This window comes from Myotis davidii, unplaced genomic scaffold (genome assembly GCF_000327345.1).
Source record: "Myotis davidii unplaced genomic scaffold, ASM32734v1 scaffold1960, whole genome shotgun sequence".
Classification (NCBI taxonomy): Eukaryota; Metazoa; Chordata; class Mammalia; order Chiroptera; family Vespertilionidae; genus Myotis; species Myotis davidii.
The window spans coordinates 184,848-191,828 of record NW_006292441.1 but is presented as its reverse complement, the minus strand read 5'-3'; the positions used below and the strand labels follow the sequence as shown (position 1 = coordinate 191,828).

General features: G+C 43.2%; 1 long non-coding RNA gene across 1 annotated transcript in view; it reads right to left on the bottom strand.

Annotated features, from left to right (window-relative positions):
• The window catches only part of LOC107183429, a 10,653-nt gene extending 10,300 nt beyond the window's left edge, over positions 1–353 (bottom strand). The window contains exon 1 of the long non-coding RNA XR_001514219.1: positions 41–353. This is a non-coding gene — a long non-coding RNA (uncharacterized LOC107183429). The remainder of the gene's footprint in view (positions 1–40) is intronic.
• Positions 354–6,981: the final 6,628 nt, after the last annotated feature.

The following is a 6,981-nucleotide window of genomic DNA, read 5'->3' as shown; positions in this document are numbered from 1 at the left end:
GTCCGTTCCAGGCCCTACCCATTCCCGTCCCGGACCCCACTCACCTGCAAGGCCGGCCAGGCCTCTAGCGCCGCGCGGACGCCAGCCCTGAAGAGGGCTCCCAAATCTTCCCCAGCGCCCGCCATCATCGGGCTGCTGAGCACATGATGCGTAGGCGGACCAATCGGGTCGCAGTGCGGACCAATCGGGGCGCAGGACGGCCCGGGCAGAACGAGTCGATAGCCGAGCCTGAGAACGCAGATTCAGCTTTCCGCTGACCTGGCACAAGACTAGAGCAATAGAGAAGTCTGTCAGAACAACGGATGACACCATCACAGATACTGGCCTGCAGTAATTAAACCAAAGCAAGCCAGAAGCGGAGGAGGATGGCGTGGGGCCAGGGCCATGTATACCGCGCAGAAAAGATGTGGGGATCCCTGGCTGGGTAGCTCAGTTGGTTAGAGCGTGGCCCCAATATGCCAAGGTTGCGGGTTCCATCCTGGTCAGGGCACATACAAGTATCAACCAATGAATGCATAAACAAGTGAAACAGGAAATCGATGTTTGTTTCAAATAAATAAATAAATATCTCAAACATAACCTAACCTTCCACTCTAGGAAACTAGAAAAAGAACAAAATAATCGCAAAGCAAGCAGAAAGGAGATAAAAATTGGAGAGGAAATAAGTGGAATAGAAAAACAATGGAGAAAATCAGTGAAACCAAAAGTTGGTTATTTGAAAAGATCAACAACATTGACAAACTTTTAGCTAGAGTGGTTAATGAGAGAGAGAGAGAGAGAGAGAGAGAGAGGACTCAATTTTATGGAAATCAGGAATGAAAAAGGTGGTATTACTTCTGACTAGTCAAAAGAGACCACTTTGCATGCTACCATTTTTTTGTACTTTTTTTGTATGATGCCATTTATAAGAAATGTACAGAACAGGCAAATCTATAGAGATAAAAAATAGATTAACAATTATCCAGGGCTTAGGGAAGGGAGAAATGAGGTCTGACTCCTAATAGATACAAGCTTTCTTTTGGGGGTGATGAAAATGTTCTACAATTACATGCTATAGGGGCTAATTTGTAACACACACCCAATTAATATGTTGAAGACCTAACTCCCAATACCTCAAAATATAGAACTATATTTGGAGATACAGCCTTGAAAGTGATAATTAAGGTAAAATGAAGCCATATTAGTACATTCTAATCTAATATGATTGGTGTGATTGTAAGAAGAGATTAGGACACACAGAGAGACACTAGACACAAGCATGCATGGAGAGATGACCATTGAACACAGAGAGAAAGTGGACATCTGTGAGCCACGGAGTAAGGCCTCAAAAGAAACCACACCTGCTAACACCTTGATCTTGAACCTCTAGCTTCTAGACTTTAGAGAAAATAATTTTTTGTTGTTAAAGACATCAGTCTATGGTATTTTGTCATGACAGCCCTAGCAAACTAATACAGTTACACAACACTGTGAATATACTAAAAACCATTGAATTGTACACTTTAAAATAAGTGAAACAAATATTTCAATAAAGCTGTTCTTGGAAGAGTATTGTAGATGACTTTCTCTCACAACAAAGATTGTTAACTTAGGACTAGATCCTTGTTAACAGTCTGATGATTCTGTGCCTGGCCCTGTGCTGAATACTATTGGGTCATAAGGTTTGGTCAGAGGCTCAGGGAGCTCAAAGTCTGGCGTGCAAGATTTGTTCAAGGACCATAGAGTATGATTAGTGCTCAGGGTGAATCTAGGTTTTGAAGGTTGAAGCAGATAGAATTTTGCAAGCTCTGTTAAGGAAAAATAATACAGCCCTGGCCAGTGTGGCTCAGTTGGTTGTCACCCGATGCACCAAGAGGTCCCTCCTGGTCAGGGCATATGCCCAGGTTGTGGGCTCAATCCCCAGTAGGGGGCGTGCAGGAGGTAGCCAACAGATGTTTTGATCACCTGAATAGAATTGAATTCTTTTTAGACTCTCTAGGAAATGTTATTATAAAATAGATGTTTCTCTCTCCCTCTCTTTTCCTCTCTCTAAAATCAATAAAAGCATATTTTTAAAAAAAGAAAAATAGTACCAGTTTAGGTATGATAGTAAACATTGCTTTAGATTTACAAAGAAATCACAAATGATACAAATTACAATTTTTAAACTGCATTTATTAAATAAACATCCTCAAATCCAGAAAAACAAAATATTCTTATCAATTGCCTGATTCACCCCTCTACTAATGTTTCCATTTTTATATTCTCTTATAAATAGGACAATTATTTTAATAATAACATTTCCTAGAGAGCATAAAAAGAACTTAATTCCATTCAGGTGATCAAATCTTTTATTATTGGTAGTTTAGAAAAGTTTCAGCCTTGCAACTCATTATAAGTAATGTGAATGTTAAGATTGTTGTCAAATTTGGGGAAACCTCTAGTTTCCTTTACATGTGAGCTGTGAAATTTCGGGGTATTTTAACTATTCTTGTGCCGTGACAAATCTTAGATACGTTTCAAATTGACGATGCTCAATAAAACAACGAGGGACTTGGAACTGGCCTGTGTCAGTGTGGGGCGCTGAGGCTAAAGCTTGATTCGTTCTCCAGCTCTGGGCAAAGCCGTAGGAGAAAGGAGGCCAAGAGAGACCAGCAGGGGGGGGTCCCTGACCCAGTCGTGGGGGTTGTGGCAACCCTCTCAGAGATGATACCAGGAGTGATGCAAAATTTGAGTGGCATTTTGCCAGGCGATGGGCAGTTTGTGCATTATGAGGGTGGGAATGTCACTAAAAGAAAGAAAGAACCTTTCATGCCGTGGCAACAATGCATATACAAAGACTCGGAGGAAGGGAACAGCATGGTATGTGATAAGAAGAGTGAACATTCCAAGACTGATAAACTCAGGAGGCATAAACTCCTACCAAGCTCCAGACACTCATTCCAGCAGATGGAGCAATTTAAACTCAGCAATTTAGATAGAGTTCAAAGAGGCCCAAATGAAGAAACAGATTAGGCACTTCTGCCTGAGTTCCTAGGGTCTGAGACCTCAAACGTATATGGAGGGAGTAGATTAGATTCTGGTCACCAGTCCCAGTGTGTGCATGGGCGGGGGGGTGGATTTCCCTCACCACCAAGCAATTCTCCAACATCAGCTGGATGTTCTACAATTCAGCTCAATTCTGACACTATCTGTAGGTAGTGTCAGATCCCATAGGTTAAGGCAGGGGTGGGCAAACTTTTTGACTCGAGGGCCACAATGCATTCTTAAACTGGACCGGAGGGCCGGAACAAAAGCATGGATGGAGTGTTTGTGTGAACTAATATAAATTCAAAGTAAACATCATTACATAAAAGGGTACGGTCTTTTTTTTCAATAGTTTTATTCATTTCAAACGGGCTGGATCCAGCCTGCAGGCTGCAGTTTGCCCACCACTGGGTTAAGGGCTCAGTCCTACAAAACTCACCGCCCCCCCACAACACACATTTCAGATTCCAATAGCAATTATATCATTGACCACTCGTGCTTGAATTCAATCTCCAGGCTCTCTCCCCTGCCAGGAGCTTGTGGGATAAGACTGAAAGTCCCAACCCTTTAATCACGTGGTTGGCTCCACAGGCAACCAACCCCTTTCCATATGGAGGGAATTTCCCAAAGTGACCTCATTAACATGGCAAAAGAACCTTTACCACAGTCGTCGCTTAGGAAACTCTAAAGGGGATTTAGGGGTGCTTTGCTAGAAAAGGGACTGGAGATTTAGCCTGCAACTGAGGTACGTGCCCTTGACTGGAATCGAACCCAGGACTCTTCAGTCCTTGGGTCGATGCTCTATCCACTGAACCAAACCGGCTAGGGCACATTTTTTAAAGTATGTAGTTAATCTGTGCTTCCTTTTCACGGGTCACAAACTTGTATGAGTTACATTATGTAATACCAGCAGCAGCAAGAAAATCAAAATGACAAATTAAAAATAGATTCCCGCCTGGCCAGCATGGCTCAGTGGTTGAGCGTCATGATTTGATTCCTGGTCAGGGTACATGCCTGGGTTGCAGGCTTGATCCTCAGTTAGGGGCATGCAGGAGGCAGCATTGATGTTTCTTTCTCATCAATGTTTCTATCTCTCTCCCTCTCCCTTCCTCTCTGAAATCAATAAAAACATATTTTTAAAAAAAGATATTAGTAGCCCTAGTTGGTTTGGCTCAGTGGATAGAGCGTTGACCTGCGGACTGAAAGGTTCCGGGTTTGATTCCGGTCAAGGGCACATGCCCGGGTTGTGGTCTCGATCCCCAGTAGGGGTGTGCAAGAGGTAGCTGGTCAATGATTCTCTCTTATTATTGATGTTTCTATCTCTTTCTCTCCCTCTCCCTTCCTCTCCAAAATCAATAAAAAAATATTTTTTAAAATAATAAGTGCAAACTGCCATTTTCTGGAGCATTCTCTCAATCCGTCAGGATTTTGCTTCTGGGCAGGTCCTCAACATTTGGTGCAAATAAATTATATATATATAAAGATATCAGTGCCTGAGCCTTCTAGAAGCAACCATGAAATACAGGGTCCAATTTCTGGACTAAACTCCCAAAATGATACCCCCAGAGCAAACACTTTGCCTGAGCCCCTTAAAGAAGCTCCCCAGGCTGTGTACAAGAGACTCCATTTGCAGAATGAAATTTCAGATCTCCATACTCAGGGCATACTCTGAGCCTCCCTGAATGAAACTCATGGCCCTGCCCCACACCCTCACAATGAAGCCCTGGATGAAAAAGCGCCAGTATGTCACAGCCAGAGTGAGCCATTCAACTGTGCCTAGTAGGCAGAAAGCCATTGGAGGTCCAAGCTGAGTTCTCCAGGGTAAAATTCCTAGCTGGAACTCCCTGTAACCATCTACCAAATGGAGGTCCCGAGACTGGGTCCCTCAGGCTAAGACTCCAGACTGACTTCCCTGCAGTGATAGCCATAGGCGAGCCACACAGATTGAACACACATATAGGCCCCCAGAGGGAATGCCTAGACCAGGCCTCTGAACTGATTCCTCAGATTGAAATCTTCAGCTCAAGCCCCTATCCTGAAACTGAGATTACCAGTGACAATTTTTTGTTGTTGCTCATCCTCACCCAAGGATATTTTTTCCATTGTGTTTTGTTGTATTTTTAATATGGAATGCTTCACAAATTTGTGTGTCATCCTTGCACAGGGGCCATGCTAATCTTCTCTGTATCGTCCCAATGTTAGTATATGTGCTGCCAAAGTGAGCACTCCATTGATTTTTAGAGTCAAAGGAAGGGAGGAGGGAGGAAGAAGGAGAGAGGGAGAGAGAGAGAAAGAGAGAGAGAGAGAGAGAGAGAGAGAGAGAGAGAGAGGAATAGCAATGTGAAAGAGACTTTGATTGGTTGCCTCAACCTTGGCTAAGAATTGAACTTGCAAACTAGGTACATGCCCTTGATCAGGAATCAGCCAGAGCTACCAGTGACAATTTTGAAACTTTTGTGAGCCCTGTGTTCTTGGAAAACAGCCATGGTCAGAAATCTTCCCATCCTTTTGTGCTCTGAGAAAGGGCTAACTGCAAAGGACCTCCTGCTCCCACATATTGCAAGATAAAATGCAGTTCCAGCCCTGGCTGTTGTGGCTCAGTTGGTTGGCCGTTGTCTAGTGCACCAAAAGGCTGCTGGTTGGATTCCTGGTTAAGGGCACATGCCCAGGTTGCAGGCTCAATCAATCCTTGGTAGGGGGCATGCAGGAGGCAGCCAATTGATGTTATGCTCTCACGTCGCTGTTTCTCTCCCTCTCCCGTCCTCTCTCTCTAAAAATCAATAAACTTTAAAAAATAAAATGCAGCTCCACCTTTCTTCAAAGACTCAGATAAGACCTGCCTCTATCTTTCCTCATCACAGCATAAGACTCTGAAAATGTCTACCCTCATCTGCTTGCCTCCATAAAAGCCCACTCTTCCTTCTTTTTCTTCAAGGTATTTCTCATTAGTGTACTGTCTATTGCAATGACTTGAATAAAATCACCCCCTTAATTGTCTACTGCGTTTGGTCTTTCACACCAATCTCAGTCCTCCCATCAATGAACATTAACCTCAGATCCTCAGAGAAACTGCCTCATTCATTCATTCATTCATTCACCAAATATTGGTGGGATGCTGCATATGTGCCAGGCACTACGCTAAGCATTAGGGAGCTAACAAGACAGATAAAGGCTCTACTTTCACAGGGTTTACATTTGAGTAAACATAATAGGAGAGAGAGGGACAGTTTTTAATAGGGCGACCAGGGAAAGTACTTCTAAGGATGGAACATTTAAGCTGTACTCATAAGGAGGAAATGGAGGGCCGGAGGAAGAAGGTTCCAAGAGAAGAGAATGACAAATGCAAAGGCCAGGGTAACAGAAATTATGATGAAAGGAAAAGAGCTACAGGAGATGATTGTGTGACACAGGCAAGGGCCTTGTTAGTCTTGGCAAGAAGCTTGAATTTTACTTGAAATACAATGGAAAATGTTCTATGCAGGGGAATGAAATGACTTGGTTCACTTTTTTGAAAGACCACTCTGGCTACTGTATGGAAAAGGAAATATAGAGGGGCAAAAGTGGAAGCAGGGAGACCATTGGGAAGCTATTATAATAGTTCAGACAAGAGACAATGGTGGTTTGGTGTAGGTTAGTGATAGTGGAGAGAGAGAGATGCAAACAAATTCAAGAAAATTTTAGAGATAAAACTAATAATGTTTTGTAACAAGTACTACTGAGTGTGGAAGAAGTGAGGGGGAGGGATGATTCTCAGCTTTCTAGTTTAGGAACTGTTATAGAGGAAGGTGGCAGGACAACAAACTTGGAAATATTAGGATTTCTGTTTTAGACATGTTTAACCTGGGGGGCCTGTGAGATATTAAAGTGGAGATGACAAGGGGCAAATGCGTCTACAAGTTTAGAGAATGCCAACATTTGGAGGCCAGCAAAGGAAAGTGAGAAGAAATAGATATGTTTCAAGAAGGAGGGACTGCT